The sequence below is a fragment of the Carassius gibelio genome, chromosome A11, assembly GCF_023724105.1.
Source record: "Carassius gibelio isolate Cgi1373 ecotype wild population from Czech Republic chromosome A11, carGib1.2-hapl.c, whole genome shotgun sequence".
In the NCBI taxonomy this organism is placed as follows: Eukaryota; Metazoa; Chordata; class Actinopteri; order Cypriniformes; family Cyprinidae; genus Carassius; species Carassius gibelio.
In genome coordinates, this window is record NC_068381.1 from 18500084 (window position 1) to 18516106 (window position 16023).

The 16023-nt window shown below is 35.2% G+C and overlaps 1 protein-coding gene and 1 long non-coding RNA gene across 3 annotated transcripts in view; both read left to right on the forward strand.

The window, feature by feature from the left end:
• LOC128022842 (bis(5'-adenosyl)-triphosphatase-like) overlaps positions 1 to 16023 on the forward strand; it is a 194309-nt gene that overhangs the window by 113368 nt on the left and 64918 nt on the right. The window lies entirely within an intron of this gene.
• LOC128022575 (uncharacterized) lies at positions 10950 to 14519 on the forward strand. Of its 2 annotated transcripts, XR_008185947.1 has the most exons (3): positions 10950 to 11210; positions 11841 to 11906; positions 12410 to 14519. It is a non-coding gene; the product is annotated as an uncharacterized LOC128022575 (long non-coding RNA). The 2 variants fall into 2 exon arrangements; XR_008185946.1 differs by lacking the exon at positions 10950 to 11210 and having other exon boundaries at positions 11232 to 11906.

Here is a 16023-nt window from a genome sequence, read left to right on the forward strand (position 1 = left end):
TGGCTAATGTGAGTAAATTTTACCAGCCTTTACCCTTTGACTGATTTGGACTTGTAGGGAGGAACAAAAGTACACTGTAAATGAAAGGAAGCGTTGGAAGGAATGCAACAAATACACTTATTTCACCTCATTTGTCCTTTTTCATAATTTTTTGAAGTCATAGGTCTAAGTAAAATTGAAAACGTATGTACCATTAATTTAAATAGGTTACTTTCCTTGAAATGTTTCAATTAACAGGCAGAAATTCTATTGTTGCAATTTTTCCTTCACGAAAAAGTCTAAAACATAAGTATAAACACATTTAAACACATTTTGTTTGTAAGAGTAATGTTAACATTATGTAAATTTGGGGCACTGGTATAAATTTCCGCTGAAAGAGCGGATTGCCTCAAGACTGCGCTCTTTTCTTTCGTCTGGGTTTTGAACTTTTAAAACAGAAAATTGCAGGTTCATTCAAACGATTCTCGCAGAGTCTGTTGTCTGTTGCATGACTGATGTGTGAGTTCAAAGGTCACTCAAGAAGCTTCTTTCACTGGTCCGATCCGATAAATGGTACGTGTGGCTTTTCTAGCTTAATTCTAATGATTTCATCAAACTTTCACATTTCACCAGACATTTTTATCAACTTTAAGTAATACTTGTCTAAAAAGTTTTGCAGCTAATCTTTTAATGTATTAATACTGGCGAACAAACAGGAATATGATTCCTCGCTGGGGAAAACAAACGGACTAAATGGAATAAAAACTTTTTTAACGTATAAAAAAAAAAAATAATTCGCGTATCAGACGCTATTATAAGATTATAACAGTTATATACATCATACGATTATATTAACAGTTATGTACCTTCATAATCATGCAGGCTGCCGCTGATGTCCGCGCTGAGTCGCTGATGGACCGTTAAAATTTTAACCGGAGTGAAGCGGGAAACATATTTAACCCAACAGTTGGGTTATAACTAAAAATAACCCAACAACGAAATTTTAAGATAACCCAACACATTGACTCAATATGTGTAACCCAATGGTTGGGTTAAAAAAACAAAACAACCCAACGTTTTTTACTGTGTAGATGTGCAGCATTTATTCTTATTTGTTTTATCTAAATTACAAATCTTGTTTTGTTTTATTTTGGATAATTACATGAAAAAAAAAAAAAAAACGTAATGCATAGGCAAAATGTGAATTAATATTAATATTCAAGTGTTTGTGCAAAAAATATTAATGTGCATTAATGACAGGGTGCACTAATATTCAACATTCAACAGTCTGTGAATGTTGCATTTTTCTCTCGTTGTAGAGAATTGTGAATTTCATCTTTCAGCCGACAAGAAAACCTTTGTTTATTAATAATTAAAATGTATCATTTTTCATAATTATTAGGCTACGTCTGCATGTGCTTTGTGGCAAACTTAATATATTCTGCGCTCAAGCACATGCATTAAGACTTGATTATGTAAATTTAATATAAACCTCTGATTAGTTGAATATAACAAATGAACGACTAGAACTAGACAAATCTTATGTGGGGGCAGACCATTTTTTGGTATATAACCAAACTAACAGTCCTATATAAACCAGTTCAGCAAGTGAAAGCCTCATAAGACACTGTCCATATGAAAGAGCAAGAGATTCACACCTTTATCTCGACCTCCACAAGCCATACATAACTACCCCCAAAAAATCCAACCCCCTCTAGCTGAACTGAATTCGGTCTGTGTTTTGGCTCTGATGAATGGTGTGTTACTGGGCTGAAACATGCCTGCACTCAGCAGCACTACTCTTTGTATGCATTATTTTCTTGCAGCCCATATTATTATTTTCACAAGACCATAATGATTATAACAAATGATCAATTAATTACTAATAATTATTTTCTGAAAATCATTGTTATATGTGATCGTGGGTGTTGCAGTAGGCTTTAAGACCAAGCGGAATCCTCATCAGCTGCTCCCCTCACAGCGCACGGGATTCCGCTATAACTGACGCAGCTTCACTGTCTGCGGTTTGACTTTTTCTAAATCAGATTGAGGCGAATACAACTTATTGATCATGAGCCCAACATTTAGCAAGGTAGTAAAACATTCATTCTAATGGCAGGAAGACGTATTTCATTGAGCTAATGCTGTTAAGTAGAGAGAGAGAGAGAGAGAGAGAGAGAGAGAGGGAGAGAGCTCATTATATTGAAGTACAAATCCAAACACCAGAAACGTTATGCATTTTATGAATAATGAAATGTAATGAAAAGTATGCATTTTATTTATTCACATGCTGTATGGTTGAAATTATATTTTAGTTCACAACTTTAAGTTCCATTGTTTTAAAAAAAATGCTTTATTGGCTAACATTTCATAAACCTTAAGTTGTTATGCTCTAAAATCCAATGCCATTTGTAATTTCACAGTATTTTCACCACCTAAATCCCTAACCTTTAAAGTAACAATTCGATAATGGTCAAATTTACTCAGGCCAATGGTATTTTTTATGACATTTTATTATTTATTTATTTATTTACTCGTGAGAAATCACAAGTAAACACATAAGGTCACACATAAGGCATAATTCAAAAATGCTATTAATTATAATTATTGCTAAATGCTGCACCGTTCTCATTTCACTCTGCATATGGAAACTGAAGATTTTTTTTTAAACACCAATAATAAACCGAAATGAAATGAAAACATTTAGCTTTTTATCTGCTATATATATTAGGGCCGGGACTTTAACGCGTTAATTGAGATTAATTAATTACACAAAAAATAACGCGTTAACTAAGATTAATTAATTACAGAAAAAAAATCCCGCATTTTTAATAACTTATTTTTGCACCGCGCAACGTTTCTCACTGGATGAGTTTCGGCGGACCGATTATACGGAAGCTCCAACGAGCGTTCGCGACTATTACCGTTTCTAATAGTCAGGGTTTCCAATGTTCTGAATGTAATTGACAGTATTGTGTTTTACTTAAAAAAAACACTTTACAGAAGGTTCCAGCACCTATAAGCTTCCTGAATTTCTGAAATGAACTATTTCTGAATTGTTTCTAAATATGCTATTGCTACACTTAATGGCAAAAACTGCACTGGTCTGCTTGACTTGGTTGAACAAAATAAACAATATTTTGTTGCTTAAGCTTATGTATTCAGTCATTATTCAGTGGTATACTATAATCCATATGAAAAAAAATTACTTCTCACTGTTCTAAGGTCAAATATTCATATGTGATTAAAATGCGATTAATTTCGATTAATTAATTACAAAGCCTCTAATTAATTCGATTAATTTTTTTAATCGAGTCCCGGCCATATTATATATATATATATATATATATATATATATATATATATATATATATATATATATATATATATATATATATATATATATATATACACACACACACACACACACACACACACACACACACACACATCACATGTATAGGCCTTATCTTTATTTACTGTTTAATAACAATAGCATTCATATGATCCTTTGTTTAAAGGTATTATTTTGAGTAGACTGTAGCCTAAGACTATCCTACGTTTTGAAATGAACTGTAAATGTTTTAATATTTTTTAAATATTTTACAATGTTATATCATAATGTTATTGTTGTTTTACTTCCTCCTTTTATCTCATTTTACAATTACATTCATTTCGCAATCCGTCCCTCTGGCGGTAGGTTTGTGAATGATTTTAACACACAACATTACAGTTTTACGGTATTACAGTTATGGCCACGGTACGCACGGCGGTAATGCCCATTTAGGCTGTCTACCTACTGTACACAACATTTTTTACATTTTATTGGTTAATACCCTAGTGGACTTAGATTTTGTATTGACACCTACAGTAGCAGTGTGGATGCAGCATCACAAAACTGTCAAAGCAATTATCATCAACAGATGATTTTGTGGAATAATACCTTTCTAAGGCTTCTAATATGACTGATGTAAGTGTTGCAGTTTTCTCTCCTGTTATCAGGCATGTGACAGGGAATGACCGGTCTTCTTTCTGTTCCTCTGGCACATATTTAACAGATGGAAGCCACATTCAGCTTTCTGTACAGTAACTTATCCTCCACAAAATATCCATATAATTTCCAGGAATAGATTTAACTCCACTTTCCCCATATATATATATTTTTATATATATATATTTTTTTTTTTTTTTTTTTTTTTTTTTTCTCAGAGCTGATATTCAGAGTTTCACTTTTCCACTGGAATTAATATCCACATTTAGCTGCTAATTTCATGGATATAAACAAGATTGAAAACTGCATTCTGGCTGTAAAACCACTTTAGACAGACTCACGAGAAGGCAAATAAGAAATGGATATGTCTTAATGGTTTATTCATTAAGTGTTTTTTTATTTTTATTTTATTTTTTTATACTTGTATTACCATTACCAATTAGAGCAGACAGGTCTCAAACAATTGCATCTGTTGTTATGCTAATATAGAGAGGGTCTTTTCAGAACATTCGTTACAGTGACAACATCATGTTTGTCTTGATTGAAGTGCCGCCCACTGTGCCGATGTCAAGCCAATCTACAAAGTTGCAGGACAGCAATTTCCAAAAAAAGTTTGCAGAGTTGGCAATGAAGGAATGCATAAAATCAATCATCATCATCATCATCTCACAAATCACAACGCGCAAACTTAGTCCTCTACAAATCATTTGACTTTTAAATGTAATCTAGCCCTGTGCTCCAATTTAACGGTGTACATGATTACATGGCAAATTAAAAATCCTGTCCGCATAGGGGTTGTCCTTAAATAGCCGAGACTGATAAGCTGTTATCAGGGGTGGTCCAGCGCTGTGCCAGCATTCCCCAGGTGAGGGATGTGGCAGATAAGCGTCAGTCCGTATTCACCCAACTGTGGCTTTAGTAAGCCTGCTGATTGGTCACACATATGCACACATTTCTCTGTCCTCCTCTCCTACATTATGTACATATGCACTTTAGCTTTGTTCCACAACCTACTTAGTGGCCTAAAATCACAATAAGTATAATTGTAAACATGCCCCCTTTAGGTGAGGTCCTTTCATGTATCCTTTTCTGTGTGAAAAAAAAATCGGAGATAAGACGGACTGTTTTGGTTAATGAATTGCGGAACTATTTATTCTCATTGGATGCTTTTATGCACACATAGTGAAAAAAAAAAAAGTTTCTCTCTTTCTACCCTTCTGTGATGTTATTACTGCTTAATAGAAATGATTCAAACAAGGAAGTGCTGTTCCTAGCTATATTAAACATTTTTTTTTCAACATACAGAACAATCATTGTTATTTTTTCACCTTGCCATCTTTTCCCCAACCCTTCAATTTACCGACTTGCGTAGATTAATACATTTGTAGATGGAATTTTGGTTTGAATAAAATATGAACTGAAGTGGTTTATTTGAATCAGAGGTTGAGATCCCTTGATGAGAAGAACATTTCTGTAGCAAACGTTAATGGATTTTTTTCTGTGCATACATAGTTCACCCACTTACCTGCAAAAAATAAATTGATTTCATTCTAAAAGGAAGTCATGGCAACACTTCTGTCTTTTAATTTAACTGATATTCGAAATTTATCAAGCATACATTTAATTAGACATCGCATCATGACATACCTCAATGCTTGGCTTTGGTCAACCTGACAAGCAATTTGACTGAAGTTTATTATTTAAAAAATGTCAGTGATATTCAGATATCCAAGAGAAGCATGTGTGGATATTAAATGAGTAATACATTTGGTAACACTTTCTATGAAGCCTGTATTTAAAATGCATTATATGGGTATTCTTAAGGCATTATAATGTGAATACATAATGCATTCTAAAAAAAAAAAAAAAAAAAAAAAAAACTTATGTTGTATCAATGAGCTTCATAGGAAGTGTTTCCATACAAAATTATAAAGTCAGCATGTAGTCTCCGTTTAAACAGTTCTACAATGCTCCATGTGAAGTTACTATGGTGGGCAACCTATTAAAAATGTTATTGAAATAATTTAATGATATGTTACTTAATTAAACAAAACAATGACATAAATCAATTATTGATAAAATAAAATAGCCAATAAATTAGGGCAATTCAGAAAAATTATATCATTATAGCAGACAAAGTCATTGAACATACATCATCAAAATTAACCCATCCTTTCCATGAGCCTACTCTGCTCTGATTGGTCAGATGGCCCAGTCTGTTGTGACTGGTCTACCGCTTCCACATATGTCAGAAACTTTATGCCCATTGCCCTAGATCTATATTTTGAATATATATTGACATCATTTGTTTCTCAAACTTACAGGTTGTGATTCAGTGGAGCTAGCTGATCCGAATAAACTGTGTACTGGGCCATCTTTCAAGAGCAAGTGTTTTGTGAATCGCATATTGAACTCACCGAGATTAGGGAAGTTGTCTTAAGTAAAATGACATGAACACAAGAAAAGATTAGGGTTATACTGCTATGATAGAGTTAAAAAAAATAAAATAAAAAATAACCACTGATTCTTTGCAGACTCATCTTTTGGAAGTGAAAATAAAATGAATGTACTTTCACAGCATCTTCTCGACGTGATGTTAACCACAGAAACAAGATACATTGTGTGGAGGCTGGTCAACATAGAACACAGACAGGCATTATGCAAATCTGTTACACTATTATGTGTAGCAACCACAGAAGTGGAGTTCTAATTGTTTTTAGACTGTTCGTAGTCTGGCCAGACAAAACCAGCAGTTCAATTCCAGGCAGGCTGCAGCAGAGTTAAATTGTGCAGAAGAATCATCTGTTTCCTGTGGTCTTGTCCCGGTGGCCGTCTAGGAGACAAAGTCTTAATTGTGGATCTGTCTGTGTGGCTTATCTAGTAGTTCTGGTCTCCGCTGACATTCAGGGCTGCAGAAGTCCTCTCTAGGTGCTGATCCACCATCTGGGCTGGATATGTACTGGATCCAGGTGACTGCAGTGACCATCTGATCTGGATACAGACTGGATCTGGTGGCTACGGTGACCTCGGAATAAGAGAGAAACAGACTAATATTAATGTAGATGCCATTCTTCTTACAATGTAGCAAGTACATTGTGTGTTATGGGAAGTGTTCCCGGTTCCGGTTGTCCTAATTAATACAGTCTAAGTATGTTTTAACGGATTTAAATATTAGAAATGTGTCCGTGTGTTATGTGTAAACCAGGTTAAAGAGATGGGTCTTTAATCTAGATTTAAACTGACAGAGTGTTAGGTAGGTTATTCCAAAGTTTCCAAATTGCCAGAGTTTTGAGAACGAAGCGGATGTGGAGTACTACAGGTCAATAAGACCTCACTCAAATACTCAACAATCAAGACATTATCCGCAGCCAGCGTTAACTCGTGTATATAAAACCAGCTAATTCTTTAATAATTTGCTAGTTTAATAATTAATAATTTATTCAATAATCCAAGCTTTATCATTTGTTTATCCATATCTGTTTTCACACACCTTTAATTTTATTTTTTAGTGATCTCCAACTTTTGAAGTCAAACATCATTAGCACCGGCATGAATAACAATCTTACTTTATGTTTAGCATAAGCCAGCACTTTTAAATTTGCCAAGATGTCAGGCACTCTGGATCCCAGTAAACAGTGGACTATGGTGGCTGGTGTCTATTTTCAGGTTCTGTACAATAGAATCGCCAATAACTAGATTCATCAGGTTTCTCAGCGAGTGCGTCACTGAATAGGGAGAACCGGTTAAATGTTTTGATCGAAACTGAAGAGTGGTGTTTTGACCTGCGACTATGCTGACTCACAGTCACCCAGTTGCCCTGCTGCAAAAAAAAGAAAAAAAGGAAACAATAATAGACGTAAAAAGAAATGTGGATGGAAATGTGAACGTCAAGCTAACTGGCTAATGAATGCTAACGCGCTGTAGACTAGTAAATTACATTTAAATAGAATGGTCAGATTAGTCAAATTAGTTTAATAGATAATATCGGATATATGGTAGGAATTAAGTTACTGGAGTCTGAGTCAAATCTCGAGTCTTTGGTCACGAGTCTCGAGTCGAGTCTCATGTCATTTAATGGATTCCCTTATGAAAAATAACCATGGTTTTATTATAGTAAAACTGTAGTAACCCATGGTTTTTTGGCGTGTTGACCACCATTTGTATAACCACAGATTTACTACAAATACCATGGTTAAAATATGTTTAAAGCAAAACCGTGGTTATTTTGTGGTTACCATGGTTTAACTATAGCAACCATGTTTTTTGGTTTTATTTGTAGTAAAACCATGGTTAATTTTCGTAAGGGTTGCTAAAAAAATATATGATCTATGATCTGTTATTTTTGTATTTTTTTTAATAGGTGTTAAGATGTAATGTACATCAAGCCTGTTACGTATGTTTTAATCCATTACCATGTTTAAAACAGTTGTTTTTGTAATCAAATTCTGTAATAAGTCAAATCTACCATGACAGGTGGGTGGGATCACCTGCTATACAGAGGGCTTTGCTGGTGAGACGGTTCCATAAATGTCCTGGACGGAGGGGAGAGAGACACCATTGATCTTCTCAGCTACTCTCACCATGCATTGCAGAGTCTTCCGGCAGGACGCATTGAAGACACCATACCACACAGTGTAGTGATGCAGCTAGTCAGGATGCTCTCCATGGTGCCTCTGTAGAAGGTGCACATGATGGGGGCCGGGGCTCTGGATCTTTTCAGTTTGTGGAGGAAGTAGAGATGCAGCTGTGATTTCTTGGCCAGTGCTGCAATGTTGTCAGTCCAGGAGAGGGCCTCTGTGATGCACACCCAGGTACTTGGTGCTGCTCACTCTCTCCACAGTTGCACCATTGTAATATCATCGCAAATGTAGCAAATATGTAAGTGATAGAGAAGGGGTGGGGGTGGGGGGGGCAGGTTGGGGGAGAGATGAGAAAAAAAAAATTGGCAATCAGCATCAAGAGTTAAATTTAAGTGCTGAGGAGTGTTGAGAAAAGGAACATCATAAAGGAGGCTAGCCTCCCTTCTGGTTTATCAACCAATCATCATAGAGACGTAAATCACATGCTATTAGTTTGAACATCTCCCATAGCGACTGGGCTGATAATTTACCAAGAATTTATGATAAGTAGCGATATTGAAAATTTGATCTCCAACAGCTGTCATTCAGAAAGTATACATACAAATTAAAAATGAAGGGAGCTAGAACTATAGGCTAGAGAAGTAAGCCTAATTAAATAACACAACAGGCAACTCTCTTTTACCACAGACTTTTAAGAATGGATGCATGATTGTTTTAAGTGATAGGACAGGTAAGTTAATTTATATTATCTTAATGTTTGTGTGTCAGTTTCTTTACATTTTCTGACTTAAAGCCACCGGAAAGCCATTTTAAAGTGCTTAAGCAAATAACAATAATAATAACAATCGGCAGGGATCCTCAGACTAATACAATTAGTGTGCCTCGTCTATTTTAAAACCCACAAGCTGCCACTGGTAAGAGAAGAACAGAGTGTGCTTTAGCAAGTTGCAATGCAACAGTCTAAAAAGCACAATACACAAAACACAAATATTGGGTATAAAATCAGTTATATTTATGTTAAGTGTCAATATAAGTTTTACAGAATTGTCCTTTAAATGTTTCAGACAGAAATAAAAACTGCTAAAATGTTAAAAATAATCTGCTGTGGATTGTTCAAAGATTTATTTGTATATATATATATATATATATATATATATATATATATATATATATATATATATATATATATATATATATATATATATATATATATACTATTTTTTATTTTTGTATTTATGTTATGAATTCAGACTATTCAGTGTTTAGAAATAGTCACAGCTCTTTATATTATTGCCATTTTTCATTTTGTAACCTTTTAAAAAGCTCCACTGAATTGAAGATGTATAGTGTAAATTCATTAAAAGTCACGTATTTGCTTCTCATAAACATTTACAAACCGTTCTTTTATCCCTGTAATTGTCAGAGCGTTTTTCAGGCTGTATAGAAGGTGGATCTCAAAGCGACTAAATAACCGTGCAGTGCTACATCTTTTATTTGTGTCAGAACTGAATGTTGTTGTTTTTTCGAAAGCAGTCAGTGTGTATCCATTAAAGGATTGGCAGTGCAATAAAAACACAGTGTTGTCATAAGGGATACAAACTCTATAAAAAGTTATCTGAGTACACAGTGGCTTTTAACTTAGTGCTTTCAGCATATAAGTGAAATATAGCAGTACAAAAACATTTCATTGCAGTGATATTCAGACATTGTTGTCGCAAAATGAGACAAATATGAATGCCAACTGATCGACTTAGGTTGCAGGTTCAAAGAGCTGCTGAGAAGACAAATTGGAAATTAGATGTTGGTGCTTTTTGTTATACATGCAAACTGATATTACCCGATTTCTCCTCACGCAGTTCTGGACGAGGTGGCCAAAGACACAAAACACAAAGAACATTTTGTAATGCTTCTCAACTGTTATCAAAAACAAACACAAACATTGTCTCGACAGGCTATTACCTTCTGACTTCAAACGCAAAATCGGCAGGGAATGTTTTTCCATGTAGTCGGGATAGACAGTGCCGTAATCTTACTGTGCGGCTCTGCTTTTCTAACAAAGCTTTTAAGAACAAACAACTTCAGTGGCGGTCTCATACCTGGAGGCTTGCCTTCAGGGATCTGTTAAACACAGCTCAAGGTCTCGCCTCACCTCAGCTGCCTAACAGTCTAATAATCTTATCATCTCTTTCTTCTATGACTTTATGTGTACCCAGTGCTTATAATTAGTATGGAAAACACATTAGCTTTGTTGCGTGTGTTCGAAGTGAGCTGCTTTGCTCTGTGTTGCATACATTTGGGGCTGCCACGCAGTTTCTTAACCATGACTGAATGTAAAAGCGGATCATGTAGAACGTTCTTCCTATACAGCAACTCTGTGTGAAGTTAAGCATGCACACTCTAAAAACGGCTGGGTTATTTTTTAACCCAAAATGCTGGGTTGAGTCTGTTGGGTCATTTTGTTGGGTTATTTTATTTATTTTTAAACACTTTTGGGTAGTTTCAGTTTACCAGGTGTTGGGTTAAACCTGCTGGGTTGCGTCGCTGGGTTGTTTCAGGCCAGCGCTGGGTTATTTAACGCGCCTTGAAGATGTTTAAATCGCTCCCCAACTGTCATTTTGGGAGAACAACGGGGCAAAGCCACGGCTTTCAACTGTTTTAAGGTAAGTTTATTTAATGTTTTCATTAATAATTATTTTAAATTGGCAGAATTATAACTTTTTTTTTGCGGCAACAATACTGTTAAACGTCTACAGGCCAACATTATTTACGTTAAATGATGAACTGTTAAACGTACCTCAAACGGCCAACCTACGTTACGTGACTCGCATAATCGTGAGACGACAAATTAATAGTTTTATTAAGTTTCAGACAGTGACGGATGGCTGAAATATGCGAATACCTGTGAAAATAGAGGAAAAAGTCGTTTCTGACACTGAAAAGCGAATTTAACATTTAAGTGAGTCAAATGAGTTCAAAAAGTGAATACGACTTTCTGCTCTAATTTAAACGCCTGCAGTTGTCCATATCGACATGTAAATCATACAAATTACGTACAATATAGTCGGACTGCAGGTCTAAAAGAACCGACGATCCAGTTCAAATAAACCGGTTCAGTAGGCTAATTCTCGAACAAATTTCCCGGAAAAGAATCGACGTCTCAGGGCATTTCAAAGTGCGTGCACGCACAGCGATTGACTCAGGACGCGTTAGTGAGGTGTTTTGATGCTTTTGTGGTTTATAAAGTCTTTTTACATACAAATTATAATTCAAAATGTGTTTTTTCCTGTCAGAAAAGCACATGGATACATTTGTGAGAGAATAACTCGTCGAGTGCAGTCTTATTGATGCGTCTAACGGTAAGTTCGTGTTTATTATACATTTTACATAATTGCTTGTCTGTTATAATCAACTAACGTTAACCCTTACGTAACTTAAACGCACATATATTTGTATTTCGTGCTATAGTTAAAGCTAACTTTGTGTTCAGAATGTAACTTACCTAATTTAGCAGCGTAAACATCATATTATACCAATTTTCCAGCTCGTGTTTTTGACTTGTCCTTATCACTTTGGTACATCTATAAGTGTTTATATATGGACTGTTTTAAAGCTGCGGAGTAACCCCGTACCTGCGTGACTTGTCATAGAAATGTCTGTGTGCGCGCATGCAGTGTGATCTCCCTTATCTGTGCCAGTGACTGTGTGTGTTTGATATAGCCAGCATATTAACATAAAACTGTGATTTATAATAACTGGAACATCCCATTGATTAGACAGTTTGAAAGCACACCTTTCAGCCAATCACTATATCATATTCTGTTTATATATAACAATTTTTTTTTTTTTCCTTATTTTAAAGGTTGGAACAAACATGGAATTCCTTAACCCAGCAGAGTCCACAAAACCCCATCCAATTGTCATGGCGATTTAAAAATGCCAGCAGATCTCTCAGACATTGATCATAATCAATGGACAGGTAAGGATATTCTGGACTATTTTCCAAATAAATTGCTAATTGTATATTTAATTGCATTTTTCCACATGTGGACGCATACATTGTGACATAGTCCAAACGCAATTGAAAAGCATTTGAATTACAGATGCTTTACACAGAAAGCTGTCAATTTGTGTCAAGCGTGGGACTATACTATGGGGCATGTTTTTATTGGGATATATTCTGTAGTTTTACCCCAAATCTCTCACTGTTTGCACTCTGATGCACATCAGCAAAACAACATTGCAGTTCTACTCTTATTTACCTATTTGCATCTTACCCTATATTTTATTCCTCAGGTGAAAAGCATTTGGTTAATGGTGAATATTGACCAATAGTACCATGTGGCTCTAACTGTTAGCAGGGGATAGTAGTTGCATTTGGGGTAAAAATGACAGAATTATTTATTGTGTGAGGTGCCAAGAATATAGGGAGATCCGGGTTGCACTGTCTGTTCTTTAACACGCATCTCTCGGAGCGGCAGCTGCCTTTAGTAGTGCCTTAACCTCCATTGTTCAAAGCATTTGGCTCCATAGTATGGTACCACCTCTAGCAAAAATTGACAGTTTTCCATGTGAGGCTAAAGTAAATTGCTAAAGTAATTGCGATTCCCTTTGAGTTTTGGCAGGTAACGTGCAACACAGTGAAAAAACAGACATAACAGGTAATTAGTAACACCTCATGTACTTATTCTTATGTTGCATCTACGCTAACATTAGTCTGTTTCTCTCTTGTTCCGAGGTCACCGTAGCCACGAGATCCAGTCTGTATCCAGATCAGAGGGTCACTGCAGTCACCCGGATCCAGCACTTATCCAGACCAGATGGTGGATCAGCACCTAGAAAGGACCTCTACATCCCTGAAAGACAGCGGAGACCAGGACAGCTAGAGCCCAGATACAGATCCCCTGTAAAGACCTTGTCTCAGAGGAGCACCAGGACAAGACCACAGGAAACAGATGATTCTTCTGCACAATCTGACTTTGCTGCAGTCTGGAATTGAACTACTGGTTTCGTCTGGTCAGAGGAGAACTGACCCCAACTGAGCCTGGTTTCTCCCAAGGATTTTTCTCCATTCTGTCACCGATGGAGTTTCGGTTCTTTGGTTTTCCTTAGTTTGGGACAATTAATATCAAGCCATATCATCGACTTGATCGCACAGAGGGACGATACATCACTGAATCAATGATGAACTGACTTTAACTGAAAACTGAGTGTTTACTGTTGTCTCTTTGCATTATTACACACTATTTTCCTATTTAATACTGTAAAGCTGCTATGATGCAGTATTTGATCAATATGAGAGGCTTATTACTCATAATAAATGGAAAATACAGCTGCAAACGGACTTTGCTTTTCCATTTGAAATTTGGCAGTCACTGTGCATTCATGAAAACTGAAAAGGTAATTTTTGTTCGTTGTTTCTGAAAGTGTTTTTGTTCAAGATTTGCAATTGTGTTTGGATTTTGTCACAATTTGTCACATGTGGAAAACGCAATTGAAAACATAATTTGCAATTCCTTTTGAAAATTGTCCTTCCATTGACAGGCTCTAAAGCAGAGTACACTGCTCTCAGGTGATCTTTGAGTAGATCTTTGAATTTTCATTTTTGGGTGAACTATATATGTTGAACTACCCTAAGCAGTGCACATCTACCTACATAGGAGTCTTTCTATACTTGATATAAATTTAAGGACATCTTTAAATTGTTTTACATTTAAATTTAAAGAATGTTAATTGTCAATGTCATTTCACTGTGTATTTAAATAGCTAAACATGTCAAAATGTAATAGTTAAACAGCTAGACACAGGTCATTTAGAAATAATTTTCTTATTTATTGCAACTGTAATTCTGAGATTTTTATTTTATTAATTTTTTTTGCATTTGCTGGAAACAAAAAAAGGGAAAATTCCATGTTGTTTGTCATTGGTACACATCAGATGGCATTAAAAATATTTTTTAACAGTCTAAATAACCTGTATTCTTCATTATTTATTAATCCATGATTGCTTTGTTAAGCAAAAGTGAAATTATGAGAATAACCCAGCAAGAATAACCCAGAATCATAAAAATGCAAACCCACAAATGGTAAAAATGACTCTAACTTGGGTTTTCTAAATAACCCAGCATGCTGGGTTAAAATGTGTAAACCAGCATGCTGGGTTACTTTAACCCAGCATGTGTTCTGTCCAATATTTACCCAGTGCTGGGTTGCCAATTGGGTTATTTTTAACCCAGCCATTTTTAGAGTGCAGGAAACTTGAATCACAACTGAATGCAATAGAGTTTGTTGTTAGCATGGTGCTAAGCTAATAGTGAAGCAGTGGCAAAAACACATTAAAAATCTTTCATTTTACTTCCATTAATGCACAAACAATGATTTGTCAAGCAGAATATAATACTTCACTCTAAAAATGGCTGGGTTAAAAATAACCCAATTGGCAACCCAGCACTGGGTAAATATTGGACAGAACACGTGCTGGGTTAAAGTAACCCAGCATGCTGGTTTACACATTTTAACCCAGCATGCTGGGTTATTGAGAAAACCCAAGATAGAGTCATTTTTACCATTTGTGGGTTTGCATTTTTATTATTCTGGGTTATTCTTGCTGGGTTATTCTCATAATTTCACTTTTACTTAAAGCAATCATGGATTAATAAATAATGAAGAATACAGGTTATTTAGACTGTTAAAAATATTTTTAATGCCATCTGACATTCAAAAACTTGTACCAATGACAAACAACATGGAATTTTCCCTTTTTTTGTTTCCAGCAAATGCAAAATAAATAATTAAAATAAAAATCACAGAATTACAGTTGCAATAAATAATAATTTTTTTTCTGAATGACCTGTGTCTAGCTGTTTAACTATTACATTTTGACATATTTAGCTATTTAAATACACAGTGAAATGACATTAACAATTAACATTCTTTAAATTTAAAGATGTCCTTAAATTTATATCAAGTATATAAAGACTCCTATGTAGGTAGATGTGCACTGCTTAGTGTAGTTCAACATATAGTTCACCCAAAAATGAAAATTATGTCATTTATTACTCAACTTCATGTTGTTACAAACCCGTAAGACCTTCGTTCATCTTCAGAAGACAAGTTAAGATATTTTCGATGATATTCGAGAGATTTCAGACCAGGGTGAATAATTAACAATTTTCATTTTTGGGTGTACTATTGTCAAACACTTAAGCTCTGAAGCAAAGATCTACACCTGAGAGCAGTGTAGTCTGCTATAGAGCCTGTCTATGGACGGACAATTTTCAAAAGGAATTGCAAATTATATTTTCAATTGTGTTTTCCACATGTGACAAATTGTGACATAATCCAAACACAATTGCAAATCTTGAACAAAAACACTGAACAAAAATTACTTGATGCATTCATGAATGCACAGTGACTGCCAAATTTCAAATAGAAAAGCAAAGTCCATTTGCAGCTGTATTTTCCATGTATTATGAGT